A 20,051-nucleotide genomic window follows, 5' to 3' on the forward strand; every position below is an offset into this window, starting at 1 on the left:
AAAAAGAACTTCCATTACAAACAATATTGACGTTGTAATAATAGTAACATTATATACGTTTAGAAGCCAGAAATGAAATTATAGTATAGAAATAAGTTATATTCCCCATGCAATATAAATAAAGGGATAAATAATGAAAACATGATAGCTTTATATATTATAAATTTATGAAATGCTATCATTTGGAGGGGAAATCTTACACTCTCTTGATGACATTAATTAATTCTGGCCTACTAATTACCAACCATAAGTAAGTTTTATCTTTTCACTTTACCTGTGTTCTAGTGGTTGTGTTTTTTCACAATTTAAATAACCAATCTATGATCAGAGGGAAGGTGATGAGGAGCCCCACAAGGCCTAGATAATCTTTTGCAATGAAGCCGTCATGTTACCAAATGCATTTTCAATCCTTGAGTTGACTGTATAACTTAGGTTAAGAATGACCTAGGGCGGCTCTGAACATTTTAGCAGCTTCTCACAATGTAGCCCTCTGAAGCTGCCTCAGTCCCCTGCATTACCTCCCCTGTTTACACACTCAGCTATATTTAATATTTTGGCAAAAGAAGGGACCAGCAGTGGTCCGTCAAGACCTGGCAACATGCCAGGAAGCAATGCTGATGTCACAGAGCGCCAAGCACAGAGATGATGCTGGATGAGGTATCTTAGGTTCTATTGCAAGCACTACCAACAACTCACTCTTTCTGAGTCACCATGCAGATTCCTCACCCACCCCTATTTGGTTTACTGGATTCTGCTTGTTTACCTTATTACCTCATAGAGCACTGTTGGCCTTAGAGCATTTTAAGTCATGCCACCATATGGCGATAACATATATCTCCATATAACTTAGACAAGCTCCCTAAAGATTGGTTATGTCAGATAGTATCTATAAGACGCAAAAAATTAAAAATATCAAGTACTTGAAATCTAAAAGCACATCATAGTAGAGTCCAGAGTACCCTTCAACCTCAACCACTACAACCACATCACTTCTTTCTTTTAATTACTACCATAATATCACTATGCACAGGGAATAAACGAATCAGTTGGGTAATATTTCTTTAAAGCTGGCATTTAACATAGCTAGTTTTACAGAAATAAAAATTCCCTGAATTTGGACTGGTGGTTGTTTGCTCCACGTATTTAAAACAACAAATACACTGTCCAATGAACTTTGGCTTCTATTTCCTCACAACTGTAAGTAGGTTTTAAAAAAAACAACTGATGTCTATCTCCAGGGCAAAGTACAAGCTCCAGCGCACGCCCACCCACACACACACACCCCCACGGCCGGACTTGTGAGAGCGGGCAACGAAGGAGCTAACCTGTCGGCTCAGGATCTGAAGGTGACACCGTATTAAAAAGAGCAAAACAAGTAAGATTAAAAGTGAGAAAACCAAAGACCCAAAGGAGCTCCAGGTGCAGGGCTTCTTACTAGCTGTCAACAAAGATTTCTCAGTCGAGGGGTGAACTATTACTGAGGTCTCACAGAAATTTTAGATACTAAAGGTCAGTTGGTAAAAGGTAATACTCTCAAAACTCAGAATTTTAGAGTGGAAGACAACTCAGTCATCATCTCGTCCACCCCCTGATTTTATAGGTAATGAGGAAGAGGAGGGAGAGGAAGAGGAGAATGAATCTGAGGCCTCAAGTCCTCTTTGGAGTACGAAGCCCTCCACTAAGGAAGGTGTACCGGTAACGGCTAGAGATGGGAGAGACAACTCTGCAGTTACTATACTCCACTCATCCCATTCCTGCATCCCAGTGCCATGTCACACCTGAGCTGCGAGTAGTTTTAAGTTGCTGATTCATATTTTAAAAAGAAAATGGCATCTTACAACTCAAAAACAAAAATCAAATCACCTGATTAAAAATAATAATATAATATAAATTAGGTTATTATTGTTGTTAATCTCTACTGTGCCTAATTTATAAATTAAAATTTATCACAGGTAGGTATAAATAGAAGAAAACATCATATATGTAGGGTTTGCTACTATTTATGGTCTCAGGCATTTACTGGGGGTCTTGGAACATATCCCCCAGAGATAAGGGAAGACTACTGTAATGTAAAATTTACCATCTTAACCATGTTTAAGTGTACTGTTCAGCAGTGTTAAGTATATTCACACTGTTTTGAAACAGACCTTTAGAACTCTTTCATCTTGCAAATATGAAACTCTATAACCTAACGACAACCTAATAATAAAATAGAATTATAACAATATACTATAATAAAAGTTACTGTAGATCTTAGCAACCTCAGCATACAATCTTTTTTCTTTCCTTCTTAAGTTGAGAACTTTCACCTTTTCGCTGAAAGGAAGCAATTTATGGCTTCTCTATGGTATATCTGAACTGCCAGCATCACTACTCTTGCACTTTGGGGCCATTATTAAATAAAACAAGGGTAACTTGAACACAAGCACTGCGATACCTCGACAGTCAATCTGAAAACCCAGATGGCTACTAACGGGCAGGGAGCATACACAGTGTGGATACCCAAAGGGAGGAGTCATGTCCCAGGCTGCACAGAGTAGGACGGCTCAAGATTTCATCACGCCACTCAGAACAGCGTGCAATTTAAAACTTATAAGTTGTTTCTTTCTGGAATTTTCCATTTCATATTTTTGTACGCGAGTAAACTGAAACCACAGATAAGGGGGGACTACTGTACTTGTTTCTACCACAATTAAAAAAAGAAAACGGCAATAGATCTCTTACTTTTTCTTGCTGTGTCCCTCCCAACCTTTCACATTCTAAAGGTGCCAAGAACTGCTCCAGGACACTGTCTTTCTTCTCCCAAACTACCCTACAGAAGCAGCCAGCTAGCACACTGCTCTTAAGAGTCAAGAGGTCAGGGCTGCAGTCATATGAGAGATGGGGAAACTGCTAGGAAAAGACATCAGGTGAACTGACCTCCACGTCTAATTGTGACGGTATCGCCCGGCCTAGGAAAGTGAAGACTGGCGTGCTGGACCCTCAGCTGAAGGACCCCTAGAGCAAAGAATGAGTCGTCTTTTACGGGATTTGTTTAAACCACGAAGAGGAGATAATCAACAGAGATGCTGGCAACAAACTCCTTGATGACCAAGGCCACATGCCATCCTTCTTTGCATCCCTCTGATATCTCACTCTTACAAGTCATTCAGTAAATACTTGTTCACACTGAGGACAATGACAGGCTGATGACCACTGGCAAAAAGAATGGATCTTTTGTCCAGAAAAAAGCCTACCAGAACCAAGCCTCATGCTTATTTTAATGAACGAATTAAGACCATTTCTATAATAAAAATTGCCACTGATCTCACAATAACTCTTATTAAAAAGTTGTATAAAACTACGTTTTCCTTGCAAGCGGATACCATACTGTCTAACACTTGGTACTTGGAAATTTCCCCTCCAAAATACTGTATCTCTTTAAACTAACATCACACTAATTACATGCTATAATGAGATAGCCACTGGCAGCATCTAAGATCCTGCCACACAGGTCATTCATTTGCCAGAAAAAAAATTGCTTGTCTTTTGGTCGAGTCTGTAGACAAGAGAAGGGGTTTCCCGCTGTACATGATTTTTATTGGTGGTTATAAAACCAAAAAGCTATAAAATCAAGCTTCCTGAATATTTACATTAACAGGCTCTTAGCCATTCAGTTAATGAAAACGAAAACAACTGCTTTAATTACATACTTAAAAGGGCTTCAGCAGAAGGAGAAGTCTCTAACTGATATTTGTATATTCCATGGTAATGAAATTAGATGCTGCCTCTAAGCTGTTTAAAGCAGCTGTGAAATACGTATACACACATGTATTTTATTCTTAAAAATACACCCCACTTGCAGATGCCTTTTGGCTCCTTAAGTGCCACAGTTAATAACGTTCATCTCCAGGATCTCCCAAGACCAATAAACTACAAAATAAAATGCACTGGGATCCTTCTGTAAGATTTTTGTTGGATAGAAGATTAATACTTTTTAGGTTAACATTTTAATAGCCTCTTTTATAAGCAGTGTAATTGCTTTGTAATTGTTAGAGTTGGGAATATCATTTTCCACTCACTGTATATCTAAATTTATATAATCTTGACAGGATTCTGTAGGAGGAACCAGATCATCGTTCTCTCTGAAACACAAGCAGAATCTCATTGTAAGGTTCTTGAAACACCAAAGGTTCTGCCTCATTCAAGTAAAGTTTGGTCGCTAAATGCATGAAGGGAATCACTTTCCTTTAGTTGTCCTTTCATTTTACCTAAGGCAAATACGCAGTGTGCACACTATTAACAAGTAAGAGCTACCGCCCAGCAAGCAAAAGGGGATGTTCTAGCCAGTTTTTAACAAGAGTGCTTAAAACGCCGCCTCTGTTGGCACAGAGGGCATTTTCTCAGAACATTGTACTGAGGGCATTTTGATTACAGACTATACATGTGTATGTTCCCCTACTAAAATAAAAATGCAATTAGTTTTCCATTTTCAATGGAAATTTGGGGCAGAATATGCGTAACCGCCAAAAAAGGCAAAACCTAATGTTACCTTTAACCTTCCATATCATCAAGATCTTTATTAGAGATACTATCCAGCTATCAAGAAGCCTAAAAAACACCATTCCTGCCTACTTTTTTGATAATAAATAAATAAATTGTGAAATGGTCAAAAGACAGGAAACGAAGAGAGAGAAGAACCGTAGAACTGGGAAGTTCTCTCAAAGATTATCTAATACAATATTCTTATTTCATAGTTGAGAAGACTGATGCCTAAGTGTCTCTAAATTAGCTCTCCAATGAACTGGGACACAGGTCTGTACGCCTTCTACTAAAGTAAGAAAGAAAACGGATATGGCCTCGTTTAAGGGGGACACTTACAACAGCCTCTGGACTAAAGTTTTTTTCACAAGTTACTTAATACTCTTTGTGCTATCCTGTCTGCAGAGTTGTGACAGACACACAGTTAGCTAGCCCCGCAACAGACATTTCCTCTCCCTAACTCGCTAACAGAAGCCCAGTTTTTCCTGGGCAGCTAGCAACGTGCCTAAGCCTAGGTTAGCCCCACTCCCCTTAGCCATACTTATTGCCCTAGTCTCGCCAGTGAGTGGGGGCAGTCTCGTGAAACAGGTCAAGCAAATGAGACTTAAGAGAAAATCGGATGGAAAATTCTGGGAAGAATTTTGTTCCCTGTTAGGCAAGCCCAGGAGGAGGAATTACTTGTTCTGTCCCCTTCTTCCTTCTTGCCTTGAAAAGGCATGTGATGCCTAAAGCTGAGGCAGCCATTTTGTGACCTAGTGGCAATAAGTGAACATGCAAAAGATGGCCGAGTTGAAGATTGGAGAGAATTCGGGGCCTCAAGGACACTGCTGAGCAGCTGAACCAACCCCGAGACCACCTACCTCTGAACTTCTCTGAACTACATAATAATAAATAGCTTTTGGTTTAAGCCTCTGCTAGCAGCTTTCTCTTAACTACAGCTGAAAGCAGTCTTGAATTTAAAAGATTCTTTTCTGTGGCATGCTATGATTTTCCTGCCCAACCTCACTCCCGTTACAAACATACATTCTGCTTATACTACATGCAACTAAGAGGTGACAGGATATTTCTCCTGCATAGTTAATAGAGACGAATTCAATTACTTCATAGTTATAGTACCTCAACTCTATGACCCTATTAAAAGAAACGTCATCAGTAGAGAAAACATTAGGGAAAAAAACATGATTTAGAATCATGTCTGTTCTTGATTATGGACTTTGATCGTTCCTTCTGCCATCTCAAATTCTTTTTGGAAATAAGTACCACATAAATAACAAGCTGATAAATGCTACCTATTTTAATTAAACTCTTCTCTTTTAATCATAACTGCCTGTTAGTAAAAAATAAAGTATGAAAATTTCATTCTTGAATTTGCAGCCCCAAACCTGGCCCAGTTGATATTTTCATACACTGATGCCTGTAACCAAAGTTCAGAGACATGGCAGCTTAAACTCATGGCCTTGCTGTTTTCTCCTACTGTAACTGAATATATGGGTTATAACAATAGAATTTGAATATTGGTAAGACATTAAAGTCAGAGCATCCAGCACAGTTACTTAAAAAGTTATTTTAACAATATTTTGACACACATTTAAATATATGTTCATCTCCATGCCTCCTGTAGCACCCATCTCTGCACTTCTCTGGGCCCCATTCTTCCTGTGTCCAGCGTCCAGGAGAATCTAGTACACCCCACAGTCTCCCTCTCTGCCCTCCAATGCTCGTCTCCACCGTGTCCACAGCCCAGTTCTGCCTACAGCCGTTCCCACGATCACTCATGTCTGCTCTGTTCACTCTTCGTCCACAATTTCTTCTTTCTAACCTCACTTGTCTTGTCACCCGTCAGCTTCCTCAAAAAAAAGGTCAGCAGCCTCCCTAGGTGGAAGGAACAAACAACTGCCAGGAGCATCTGCCGTTTCCTCTCAAGTATGTTGCCATCTCTCCCCTGTTGTCATACAAGGAAAAACTGGCTGAGTACTCCTGATTTTGAGCACAGATATAAATGAGTATGGACATATGTATATGTGGGCCCAGTGCTTTCTTAGTTTAAAAAGAAAAAACCCAGGAAGAGCTAATGCTCCCTTTTTAAGCTGTAAAGTGATTTTACCGACTCCTCCCTTCTGTCTACCCTTTATCCACCACTCTCCGATGTTATGTGACCTTCCACCCATTATGGTCTCCAGGTCACACAGCCCATCCCGCACACTAGCATTTTCTCTTCTTCCTGACAAATTAATCAGTTAAGATGGAAACATCACTTTATCGATATAGATGCCTGTGTTAGACTGCTCTAAAAATCTTGAGACGGCACTAGTTTATATCAGCATTTTCTTTTTTTTGTTTAAAGATTTTATTTTTCCTTTTTTTCTCCCCAAAGCCCCCCAGTACATAGTTGTATATTTTCAGTTGTGGGTCCTGCTAGTTGTGGCATGTGGGATGGCGCCTCAGCATGGCTTGACAAGCGTTCAGGATCTGAACTGGCAAAACCCTGGGCCGCCAAAGCGGAGTGCGTGAACTTAACCACTCGCCCATGGGGCTGGCCCCTATATCAGCATTTTCAAAGTGTGATCCAGAGACTCCTGGGGGGGGGGGGCGTCCCTGAGAGCCTTTCAGGTGATCCGCAGTGTCAAAACGATTTTTAGTGATCCAAAGATGTTATCTGTCTTTTTCGCTCTTGTTTTCTCATGAGTGTACAACACTGAACCCAGAGGATACATGGCATTTGATAACGGATCACTCTGACAGCTAACAAAAAACATTGTCTGCATATTCTCGTGTTTTTTAGAATTTCCTAAGGTAGCAAGTTTAAGCAACAAACATCTCTGTTTTCAGAAATTAAGTCAGTGTGTTCTCACTGAGAACTTCTATGCTCCCAGTGATAGCCATCTTTGGTTATATCTGCTATAATCTTCATAACCTTGTTATCATCGAACGAATTCACTGAGAGTTTACAGAAAAAAAACCTGAATGTTTTAAACACTGACATGATGAGCTCTTTAAAAGAAAAAGGTCATTTTCAAATTAGAAAGAAAAAAGCCACTGAAGCATCACAGAGGGTAAATTATGAGACTGCAGTGGTTGGAGCAGTGCATAACATAGCTGAGAAACTAACAAAGCTTTGTATGGTTAACCTTGCCGAGTGTCTGCTGGATGAAAAGTCAGTAAAAGAAATCACAGCAATGCGACTTACCAATGATGTGGTATCTTATCAAATTAGAGATTTTGCTGCAAACGTGAACTGCAGGTTAGTATCTCACCTGAAGGACTGTACTTTAGTGTTATAAGTGGACAAATCCACAGACGTGGGTGGACTTTCTGTTCCATTATTCCAGTATCCACATCCACTAATCACCAAAAGGTCTTCTTTTATGTGAATGCTTGGCCACAAATACAAGTGCTGAATTACTCATAGTAATAAATAACTTTTCTAAATCTCATGATTTATCCTAAAACAATCATGTTGCTATCTGCTCTGATGGTACAAAGCAATGGCGGACAGAACTGCTGACACTTTAGCATGAATCAAGGCAGGGGTTAGTACCAACAATCATTATATTCTTTGTTGTCTATCAGTAATTCTAAAAAAGCAGTTTCACTTAACAGTGTCCTTGATAAAACAAAAAAGTTATTAATTTTATTAAATCGCACTCGTGAGAACGTGGGCTGTTTAATATTCTGTGCGATGAAATGGAAGGTACACAAAAGCAGTTCCACTACGTGCCTAACACAATGGCTGTCTTGAGGAAAAGCATTTATGCCATTGCTAGAGTTGGGAGCTAAACTATACAACTTTTTTCAGAGAGTACAATTTTTGCTTAAAAGAATGACTGGCAGACAACTTACAGTTATTCAGACAGGTATTTGGCAGACATTTTTCTCTAAGATGAATAAAAAGAGTCTGACACTTCAAGGAAAAAACGGACAGTATCTGTTCCCAATGTAAAATTTGAACTTTTGAGGAGAAACTAGAATTTTGGAAAACTTGAACTCAACACCAAAATCTTGACCGCTTCCCAATTCTTAAAAACTTTTTTGATGACATGAATGGTCATATCAACAAATGTGACTTGTTACATATTGTGTAATCACATGTGTCAACACTTAAAAGATCTGCATAACTCAGTAAACCGTTATTTTTCAAATGACCAATGTACAACATTACAAAACCACGCAGAGGACGAAGATCCATTCAAAGTACAAGATGGACCAACAGACTTTTAATGTTACAGAGTACAAAAATTTCAGATATGGTTTCAGATTCAATGTTACAACTAATCTTTAAGAATCTATCACTTGTTGGGTTTTGACATAACAAAGAATATTCACAATTACATGAAAAGATATTAAAATACTCCACCCTTTTTCAACTAGGTATCTGTGTACGGCCGGGTTTTCTTCATACACTTCAAACAAAACAACATATCACAACAGATTGAATACAAAAGCAGTTATGAAAATCCAGCTGTCTTCTATTAAGCAATACATTACAAAGAATGGCAAAATACAAAACAACGTCACGCTCCTCACTATGTTTTTTGTTTTGGAATACTTTTTTCATAAAAGTATGTTATTTAACTTTTAATGAGTTTATTTTTAAATGAATAAATATTTCAAATATTTCTCAATTTTAATTTCCAATATGTTAAATATTGATATAGTCCACATAAACAAAAGATCTTTGGAATCCTCAATAATTTTTAAGAGTGCAAAGGTGCCCTGACAACAGAATGTTCAAAAATTGCTGGTTTATAACATCACAAAAAAAGAGCACTTATATGAATGTTACATAAGAGAATAGGCACCTGAAAATGAGTCAGCAGATCTCAGCTCCAGTTCTGGCGCCACTTCTTGCTTGCTTTGGGATTTGGATCAATTACTCAGTCTCTCTAAGGTCTCAGTTTCCTCATCTGTAAAATGGATAATTCATGTCTTGTTGTGAGGATAAAAGACAAAATATGTCAAAGCAATTTATATACTACAGGTATATTCTTATTACAAGGTCTCAAAGTTAAGAGTTTTAAACACTGCTTACGACCGTATTTCTACAAAATTCTCCCTATTCTTAAAAATTTATTACAAACAGCAGAATTTACAGAAAATGCAAAGTAGAGATTTTTGATTAGCCAAATAGCTCAAATGTCCAACCATATAATTTGACTGTATTAAGTTTCTTCCCTACAGTTATAATTGGTAATGTGTATTTTACCTAATTATCATGGATATTTCCAAGTATACACAAAAGTACAGAAAACAGTAACAATCTCCAATGTACCCATCACTCAGCTTCAACAATTATAAAAAATTCGCCACTATTGTTTTATTTATTTCTCATTTGTGTGTGTTGGTGCATATCCTAAAGTTTTTTAAAACAAATATTAGGCATCATTTCATTTTGCCTGTAAATACCTCCATATGTATCTTTAACAGATGATACATATACAGATAATCACAAGACCATTAATATAGATAAAAATTTTATGGTTATAATTCTTAAATACCATCTAATACACATTCCATGTTTTAATTTCCTTATTATCTCCAAAAAAAGATGTTAGTTAGTCTACAGTTGGTTTGTATCATCAAAATATCATTCTTCCCAGCTTCATTTTCAAGTGAACACAAGATTTTTACCTAAAGCTAGGAAAGCAGAAATAATACCATGCTTTATATACCATGTACAGTTTACAAAATGAAGTCAAAAACTATCTTCCTGAGGAATGTGCTTCTCCCCCAACCAAAGAGCAAACAAAAATAACAAAAGATGGGGCCAGCCCCCTGGCCTAGTGGTTAAGTTCGGCGTGCTCCACTTCAGTGGCCCTGATTTGGTTCCCAGGCATAGACCTACACCACTCATGGGTGGCCATGCTGTGGTGGTGACCCACAAACAAAATAGAGGAAGACTGGCACAAATGTTAGCTCAGGGCCAATCTTCCTCAGCAAAAAAAATAATAACAAAAGAAACCCACTACGAAACAGGCTAGACTGGTGACACTTCAGTATTCTAGGAAGTAACCAGAAGAGGACACAGCTCAGCTGCTCAGGAAGAGAAGGAGACAACCACCTGCCATTTCGGAAAAGATGAGGTCAGGTCAGCCACAGGGTCAGGCAAGCTGGAGGTAAGGTCAGGGTCCAGGTTCTAGGATGAACAGACTGCTGAAACAATCAGGTGCCCAAGGCCGTAAGGCGACCTCCTGCAGACTTCAACTCAAAGCTCAAAAAACAGTGTTCTAAGCTCGAGATATAATGGAACCACAGTTAAAAGTAACCGTTGTGAAATTTAATTCAATTTATTCAGCAAACATTTATCAAAAGCCTAGGACATGAGTTGTATTTTTGTTTTAATTTATACAATGCAAACAATAAGTAGCATATAACTCTCTCTGTCTTTCTCTATTAATTGTAAGGGAAAGAATGGAGACATTTAACACTAATTACCTTGCCATATACCATTTCAATTTACGGTGCATCTTTTTTCTGTAGACTGCAGTTTGTCCCACCCCTCACCAAGACACTAAAACAAATCTGAGTTCTACCGTCCCTCCCAAATATTTCTGAAGGCTACATGTCACATTAGTTTTTATCTCACACACCACAGACCCCTGGCATTTATATCTACAATTCTTTTCTAAATGGAGTATTTCATTTAGAAGGAAATCAATGCAACACTAAAGAATTTCCTACCTCCTCTGAAAATTGTTTTCTTTTCCATAGGCTTATCCCAAATACATCAGAATGTATTGTAGATGAAAATTGGTTGGGTCTATATAGACAATTTTTTGAGAGATTTGGTTCCATAGACACACACACACTTAATATAAATCATTTTTGGAATCCTTTACCTCAATTTCACCCGTAAATTTTTTTAAGTTTAAAACCGCAGAAAGAGTAGAGAAGGGGAGGGAACATATTTCTTAAACGATGCTTGAGAAGTATTTCATAAATGTGTCCAAAAACATGAAATAGGCACTAAGAAATTTTTGGTTAACATCATAAAAGACATCCTCTCAAAAACAAAAAAAAACCTGGCAGTCAGATAACTAGAGTACGAATCCAGACCTCACCATTTCACGCTTTTGCTTCAGGTTTCTACTATCTGTAGAAAAACTAAAAACTCTAAGATAGAATTTTAAGATAGCATATCCAGTGAGACCACTAACTCCCCTACCAATCTTTAAGGAGACACAACTAAGCACACAGAGCCCAATGCCGTGCAGATTTACTATTCATCTCCTGTACCATGTGGACAAGACCTTGGAGAGGTGTCATCCTTTACCCAACTTCACCTAGCTGGTCATCAAGCTGAATAGCTTACTTATACTGTGGGTACCTCTTTTGTTGTACGTGTTCTCATACGAGGAACCATCAAAACAAACTTGGAATTTAGCTTAACTTTATAGCACTATTGTGACTATTGTTCCTAATGGAGAATCTAATCTAAGTATACAGCCCAGTATATCACAAACCTAAGAACACTGTAAACAATGATATAAACCTCACTGCAAAAATATGAGATTCTTAGCAAATGGCAGCAAAAGAACTGTAGATAAATTAATGAGAAGTTAAAAACTCAAAGCTTGCAGGCTTCAATCTAAAAAACATTATGTAGGTTTCTTTTAAAAAATTGGTTAAAGATGAAGTTAATGTGTAGACTTCAAATTGATTTGGACTGCAAATAAATATTAAAAAGTTCTATCATTAACATCACTCATCAGGATATCATAGGCAAAACAGGTTATTTACAGAATAAGTGCGACCGTAACTAGCCCTCCATAATTTCCTTGACCTTAAGCAGTACTATCTTCACAAGACATCACTATTTGACATCAAATTTTCCACGCAGTGTTTACTTGTTTATTGTTCTTCCGTCTTCCCCCACTAAGATGTAAGTTCCATAACAGCAAAAACCTTACTTTCCTTTGTATGCCCAGTTCCGAGAACTGTGTCTGGCACATAGTAGGGGCTCCAAATACATTTGCTGAATGAAGAGTTGGATGAATGGTCTCCCCCTCTTCCTTTCCTCCATACACACGTTAACCATCTTTTAAGGCCAGGGTTAAATTCTATTATCTTTATGAAGATTACCTCCCCAATCCTCCAATCTCTTTCTCCTTTACACAATTTGGCACTTCCCAGCTGTCCAGTAATTGTTTATCTTTGCATATGTACATACCTCCCATAGAATTCTTATACTCCTTCTCTCCTTGTTAAGGGCATGGACCCATGTCCCGAGCTTTTGATATCCACCTCAGTCCATGTAAATAGTGTACCACTAATAAATGTTTTGCTTGATTGATTATATCTGTAGTTAATCCAGAAATCAATTTAGTTAAGTTTTAACTTTTTATAACCCATCCCTCCCTTTCCAATAACTCAACTGAAATTGCAGTGGGTCCCCCTCTATTTTAAATTGATCGTTGGCAATTTCAAGTTTTACAATCTCATGTAATTATAACTTATGCCCATAATTGACTTTATCTATTCCTCTCCCCCAAGATTAAATTTTTTATGTAATAAAAAATCATGTGACTTTTTGGTGATACCTATAAGGAGGTATGTAACCCCAATCAAAGAGGAGGTAAAGTTTCATTACCCTCTTTCTTGTTGCGGAGTTATTAGAGGGTATTTTTTCCCTTTACACCTTCTTCCTTTCATAGCAAGATGTATCCCATTTCCTCCTTTACTGATCACACCCCTGGCAAGCTTTTATTATTTCTTTGTACCTGTCCTTGGTAATCTGCCTTGGATTCTTCTTTTTGCGCCACTCCTGTTTCCTCCCCTCATTTATTTGATTACATTTTTAACTCCCTTTCTCAGTCTGCGTACGAAAACAGCCTCTTCTTAAAGCATGAGCCTACTTCTTTAAATCTAGCCAAGCTTTGTGAACCCCATCCCTTCATATACTCAACTCTTGATTATCTGGGCTAATGAAATGTAGAAAAATATCAGATTATCCACAACACAAGAAAATCAGGAAAAAAGTTGACAGCTGGCTTTGGAATGTATCATATGTAGCTCTGGGCAAGATTTACGTTCTTAATTATGTTTTTGCTTAAGCCAACATTAATAACATTTTCTTTTATGATGGTGGATATCTGTCTCAGTTTTAAATTTTGATGAAGTTAATTTAAAAAGAGCCAATCAAGTATCAATTGTGGCTTTTCCTATGAAACTTTTTAAACAAGTTTTTTCAATCTGTTGAAATCTGTCAGAAAATCTGATTTCTGTTTCTCCTGTTTCCTCCCTTTTCATAGGATTTCTGATCCAAATCAGCTTACCCTACATTAATTTACTTCTTCAGTTTAAAGTAGCATTTGCTTGAAAATGGAAATCCTTTTAAAAACATCAGGCATCCAGTGAAATTTTTACTCCAAATAACATAGGACAGAAAACTCCACTTTTTTTTTAGTACTCCAGGAAATGTTGGATGTCTAAGACAAATTACACTGGTAATTCTGGCAAATTATATTTAGTAGGATATTATGACTGGCTGAAAAACAGAAACACATTAACACTGGACAGCTCTGCGAGTCAGCTTCATCAATATATAATCCCATAGGCCAAAACCTCTATGGAATTAAATTCCCAGTAGAGGCATTTATAGAAAACAGCATCAAAACAAACTCACACATAAACCCTGGCCGTTCTCCTGACCCCAGCCTAAACGCTGCTCCCATCTCAGACCTGATCTCAGCCTCACTTCCACAAACAGGTTTTAAATGTATAAGAAAAAGGAAAGGAACTGGGTTAACAGGATCTTCCCTTTTGCCCCCTTTTCAGTTACTGCCATCAAGCTTCTGGCCAGAGACCCCCCTAATCCTCAATTTTACATGACTATTTTTACTTATTATTCAATTATTTTACATCCGAATGTAGGTTTATAGGGCTTGAATTGACTTTTTTTCATACGCTATTCACCATACTACCAACAGAATAAGAATAAACTCACTTTTAATTTTTCCCTCTTGTGGAACTTTGATCAATACAAATGATTTTACCTAAAAAACAACTTGTGGGCTGGTGTTATTTAGCCCAAATTTTTACGAAGATGTTAAATCTTAACCAAAAAAACCCACAAAACTTTTAACAGTAACCTTCCACAGTCCTCAAACTCAGTCAATTCTACTTTATTTTTTTTAAAAAACAACTTTCACGATGCCTCGTCGCATTTGGACTAAAATATCTAAAATAAAGCCACAATTCTTAGTATTTCAATATACTTCCCTAGGTTGCTGCCTTCACCCAATACAGAACTCCACAAGCCTCAATGATCTGCTCCCGAGCTGCATGTCCACCAATATCCATGATTCTCAAGGAAAAGTAAATACTTTAAGTAACTAATTCAACTGGCAAGAATTCTTTTAAAAATTTACCTTAACTTTGAAAATCTCTTTTCTTGATGGAGTTCGAAATCGTATAAATCCTGAGGAAACAGTTGTCACCTTTGTGTACTCTCAATCAGCCCCATAAAATGAGTGGTAGAAAGAGGTATTTCTCTGACAGTCTTAAGTTCCCCAAATAGTAGTCAGAAGGTCACGGATGGTAAATTTCTCACACACACACACCGGAAAGAAGGAAAAGAAACATACCTGGTCATTTTCTAAACAGGTTTGATAGGTTGGCTCACTTTTAAGAGCAGAGTATTTACTTATAATCTTTTAAAGCAGAAGTGGCAGCCAGAGCACTGGGTAAATAAAAACTTCACAGAGTTTTAAAAACCCTGCATCTCAACTCACTTCCCCTTGGTTCAAGGGGACGGCACAGCAAACCCCACGGCAAATGAGATTATGCAACAGGTTTTTCCTCTCCACTTTATTCATCACAGGCTGCTTAGAAGGTGTGCTTTCTCCCAACAATTTGAGACACTCAGAACTTTAGGCTCTTTGCAGCTGACGTTTAATAAACTTCTTTAGGATTTTGCACTATCCATTCATTTTCCTATCTACTTGCATTTTCTCAAGTTAGTTACCAGGATTTTTAGGAAATAAACTCAGCCTTTGGAAACTTCAGGTTTGCATAAATATTTTCCTCCCTGGCGTTTTATTACATAAAACTACACATGATAAACAGACCCTCGGTTGTCTGCCTGGGCTTTTTTTATTTCTCACGTTGCACGGCTGGTGTAAATAAAGAAGTCACCGGCGCACCGGGGCCCCCAACACCATGCCCCGGGCCCCAGCATGCCAACTGAGTTTTTGGTTGGCTGGTTTGGTTTAAGAAAGCAGCACCGTCACCACCCAGGTGGCCTCGCTGCTCACACCAAAGGCGAATTGGGGATAATGGGAACAGTCAGGCCGGGGCCCCACTTGGCAGGCGTGTTGGGTAACAGCCGCGCCTGGAAGGGAGCAGCTTCGGCCGCGAAGGGAGCGCGCCCCGCGGCGGGAAGCGGCCGCTGGGCCCCCCTCGCCGCGGCGCGGCCGGGGGCGCACGCACCGAGACCCCGCGCGGGCCGGCCCCCAGCGAGGCCTACACCCCCGCCTCCAACGCCCGTGCGGCCGCGGGCCGCGGGGGCCCGCAGCCCGCCTTCCGCAGAGGGGCCCCGGCCGCCGGGGCCGGCGGAGGCGGCGGCGCAGCGCGCGGCGCCGGGCACCCCGAGGCGGGCGCGCCGCGGAGCGTCCATGCTGCCGGCGCGGGCGGGCGCCGCGAGCCCCGCACCCTCCCGCCTGCAGGCTGCGCGCGGCCGGCCGGAGGCCACTTACTTGTGGGGCTGCCGACCTCCCGACTCCGTCTGGGGGAAACGAGCGTTGTCACGGCGTCTCCCCTGGGCCCCGCGCCTCCCGGACTGGCGAGGCGCCGCCGCCGCGGAGCCGGGAGGGAGGCTGCGCTCGCGCCCGCGCCCGTCCCGTCGCGCTCTCCTCCGCCGCCTCTTCTTTTCACTATATTATCTTCTCCGTCTCTGCGAGGCGGGTGGGGGCGGGAGGCTTAGGCAGAGAAGAGACGTTTGCCACTTTTCTTCACTCTTTCTCTTCCACTACCCCCCCATCAGCCTTGAAAAAACAATGCTGAAAGTGGTGAAGAACTGGGGAGGTGAAGGTGGGGGGCCGCGTGGGGCAGGCGGAGGGGGGAGGCAGAGGTGATAATAATCGTTGAAAAACTGGTGAAAGCCCCCCAAACAGGGATACGCAGAAAGAGGGGGAAAGGCGGGGGGGTGGGGTGGGGGGTTGGGGGGAAAGAGAAAGAGTCGCTGGTCAGGAAACTTCAAGCGCGGATGAGGTCATTGGTTTAAAAATAAAGAGATGGCGTCACTTGAAACCAATCCCAGTGAATGAACTCAGCGGAGCCCGGGGGAAAGGAGGAGACAGGCGAGGGCAGGGCGCTGGGCGCCGGGCGGGGCCGCGGCCGCCGAGCCCCGCGCGCGCCTCCGCGCCTCGGCCGCGCCGCTCGGGGAGGGGTCGGGGCACGTTCCGCTCCAGGGTTCGGCGGCTCCGAGGCAGGTTCCGCAGGCGCCGCTGGGAGGAGCCGGCGCGGCCCGAGGAGGCGGCCCCGCGGCCTCCCCTTCCGCGCCCGCCGCCGCCGCCCCCGGCTCCCGGCCCCGACCCCCGGGCCGGGTCCGCGCCGCGGCCGCGCGCCGGCAGCGCTGCGCCCCGACAGGTATTTCAGGGTCCCCCGGCCCGAGATGCACAGCCTGCGCCTCCTCCTTGGGCTGCTTCCAGCTGCCTCCCCAGCGCGCAGAAACGCAAACAATGATTTGAGAGAATTACAAGCGCTCTTGAAATCGTCTGACGAATCCCAAATGCAGGGCACGGCCGTCTGTTAGGAAAGAGAGGTTACAGGTACTTCAGGAAAATCACACCAGTGCTGTCAGGCATTCGGCCATCTGGATGTGTTTGTCGTCGAAAGCCCCCACTTGAATGTTCCTAACTTTCATTATTTCACTCTGCATATATTTACTTAGTTATGCTTACGAGTTTAACGAGTAGGGGCAGCCTAAAATTCTCTTTAAAAATGTTTTCTACTTCGGGCAGCACAGAATCATCTTTAAATCGGACCAGAGGTTCAGTGCCTCTTGAGAGGTGCAAGACCCTGTTGATGTAACGCCACACACTTCGTGCGGTTTTTATTTGGATTCATTAAAACAGCTTGCTTTGGAGACTACATTACACACTTTGGAAACCTGGAGACCTGAGGTGGTGACAAACCAGGACTCGGAATCACTGAATAGGACAATCGGAGCTTTATCCTAGTGTTCTTTGAGCATTTGAGCATGAAGCTGCTTCTACTGAGAAGTACTCACGTGGATATCACATAACAAAGATGTGATTAATGACGGAAAAGCACACTGCGAGTGGACTGCTCCGTGAGCCTGGATTTATGTGTAGGAATCATCTGGCTCCTAAACGATTCCATTTGTAAGGTCCTGGATTTGGGACATTGGTCCCTAAAGGCATCTTTGTTGCGGAATGTCCATTTGGACACCGCCTGAGGAACTTTTTTTTAATTGGCAAGAAGCAGGTTTGGGGTGGGTTAGAAAGATGAAAACACCCCCATACTCCTTTTCTACCTTTAAATCCCGCAACTCAAATGCGTTCGTTAGTATTGATAATCGTTTAAGGTTAGTATTGGGGTAAGCCTCTGGGAACTTCTGAGCCATCTTTTGGAGGAGGAGAAGGAGCCCACCTGGAGAAGGGAGGCCGTTGAGCGCTTAGTAAACGCCGTCTGAAGGCCCTAGATGCCGGCCGATGCTCGGCGTCTGCCTTTAACCTCTTTAAGACTTCTGCTGAGGAACCCCTCTCTACCCTTGGTCCCTGTCCTCTGGTGGCCAGGGATGTTACTGCAGCTTCAGTGAGATTTCCTGTGCTCTTTAATAAACCTCTGAAAATCTGCTAACCGTAGACCTGGTGTTCTTAGAACAATTTCTAAGGCGTAGTTGGAAAGGATCTGCATCTCAAATCTGCTTAGTTGGAGGAGGTGGGATTTGGGGGCTGGAGGGGAAAGAGAGAGAACCCTTCTCCTAGAGGTGGAGAGCATGGATCTTGCCTGGAGGAGAGACTCCCAGAGAATTTATGGAGTACCCTTTCCACGCTGCAGCTTCCTCACTTTAACGGACACATCTTGACACCTCTCTCCCCTTTCTTCATTTATACAATTAAACTGGAGTGTCTTCCATGTATGTGGTGCTATGATAGCTATTATGGGAGCCTCCCAGTGTATATAATCTAATTAGGGAAACAAGACATAGATTAAAACTAATTAAAAACTAAGTTAATGATTGAGTGGCATACAATACTGGTGAAAAGAGTCGAGCAGAGACCAGGAGCATTGTAAGGCTAGGGTTGTCAGGGAAGGCAGCTTCTGAGGACCTTTGACCTCATCCTTGAAGGCTAGTTAAGGTGTAGTTTCGGGAAACTATTCCAGAAGGGGAATGCCATGAGCAAAGACAGGAAAGTGGAATGAATAAGCTGTATTCAGGTGAGGGACCAGTAGACCCTTCTAATAGTAGTAGAGATTAGTGGTATCAATTAAGAATTAGGCTAAATTTAAGAGATTTAGAGGCACATTATGGATATACTTGAACATTAGGGTAAATAGCTTGTTACTAGTCCAGCAACTAACATTGAACAAGTAAACTTCACTAAAGAGTCCATTTCTCCTTGTTCTACTAAAAGAGCTTCTCTTTATGCTAACAACAAACACGTGGAAACAAATAAAAAACACGATAAATACCACTACAGTTGCTCCAAAGAATATGAAATATTTAGGTGTAAATGTAACAAACCATGCTCAGGATCTATATGCTGAAAATTATAAGATGCTGATGAAAGAAATTAAAGAAGACCTAAATAATTGGAGCGACTTACTACATTCATGGATTGGAAGAACCGATATAGTAAATATGCCACTTCTTCCCAAATTGATCTATAGATTTAACCCAATTCCTATCAAAATCCCAGCAAGGTTTTTTGTGGGCATAGGCAAGCTTAGCCTAAAACTACTTCCAGCACGTTTAAAGGAGTGAGTGAGTGCTAGATTCTCCAGGGGCAGACAAAGAGCTCATACACTTAGGGCACCAGCAAAGCAGGGGCTCCAGGGTCTTACAATCAGATAATCTAGAAAGAAACTGTTTTCATTTCAGTACGTCTAATTGTATGGTTTAGTATCGTTTCTAGTTAAGTTAAATATGGGGGAGAAGCACCAAAATTTTTAGTTAGAATTAAATATGAAGGAGGAATGCCATAATCGTTGGTTCTGAGAGCTTCTTAAGGTTTTAATCCATCCCTCGCTGAAGTCTAATCATTCATTCAACGATTGCTAATTGAGTGCCTCCTACCAGTATGTGCCTGTGCCTAGCTCTGAGAATACCATTGTAAATAAGAGACGGAGGCCACTCCCTCATGGAGCTAACGTTCTAGTAGGTAGAGAAGACAATATGCAAATAAAATCAATGGCCAGGACTGTGACAGGACCAACTATACACGGGGACATTTGATGTGAGGCCTGCAGGATGGCCAAGTGACTTGTAGAGAGTTGGTGTGTTCCCAGAGCAGAGGGGAGGCCAGTGGGGCTCAAAAGTCTAACACGAGGGCAGCAGGAGCCAG

The 20,051-nt window shown here is 41.2% G+C and overlaps 1 protein-coding gene across 7 annotated transcripts in view; it reads right to left on the reverse strand.

The window, feature by feature from the left end:
• The window catches only part of DUSP16 (dual specificity phosphatase 16), a 95,345-nt gene that overhangs the window by 62,566 nt on the left and 12,728 nt on the right, over window positions 1–20,051 (reverse strand). Inside the window, exons 1-2 of one of the 7 annotated variants that reach the window (XM_023643138.2) lie at window positions 16,215–16,986; window positions 9,321–9,425 (exon numbers count right to left, since the gene is read on the reverse strand). The gene's annotated coding sequence lies outside the window, so the exon portion shown is untranslated. Of the gene's footprint in view, window positions 1–9,320; window positions 9,426–10,579; window positions 10,746–12,688; window positions 12,805–14,888; window positions 15,318–16,214; window positions 16,987–20,051 lie in introns of those variants that run through there. The other 6 variants (XM_023643139.2, XM_023643140.2, XM_070269916.1 and 3 more) reach the window with 6 other exon arrangements.

Source organism: Equus caballus, chromosome 6 (assembly GCF_041296265.1).
Source record: "Equus caballus isolate H_3958 breed thoroughbred chromosome 6, TB-T2T, whole genome shotgun sequence".
NCBI classification, from domain to species: Eukaryota; Metazoa; Chordata; class Mammalia; order Perissodactyla; family Equidae; genus Equus; species Equus caballus.